Below are 348 nucleotides of genomic sequence, written 5' to 3' on the forward strand. Positions count from 1 at the left end.
GGAAAGGAGTGGGGCTCAGAAGTCCTGATGAGAGCATACTTGCCCCTCGGCAGCCAAGGGGAGTTTTGCGAGGGTGGCCAGGATCTGATGGAGGCCCCCCTGAGAGGCTCCATGGGCACGGGGACATGGCATGGTTTGGCAGCCTTCAGGGGACATGGAGGTGGCGGGGTCTCTGAAGCAAGCCTTGGACTGCGGCCGGGTAAAGAGGTCTCTTTGCAGGGTCGAAGGGGAGGGCCACCATGGTTGGCCCTGACAGAAGTCCTTAAGGGAGCTTCGTGTGGAGGGCTGCGGGGCCCGGAGAGCTCCTAGCAAGGCAGAGGCATCCGACCCCACCCCGTTCTCAAAGAC

The sequence above is a fragment of the Protopterus annectens genome, chromosome 1.part0 (genome assembly GCF_019279795.1).
Source record: "Protopterus annectens isolate FY-2018-M chromosome 1.part0, PAN1.0, whole genome shotgun sequence".
NCBI classification, from domain to species: domain Eukaryota; kingdom Metazoa; phylum Chordata; order Ceratodontiformes; family Protopteridae; genus Protopterus; species Protopterus annectens.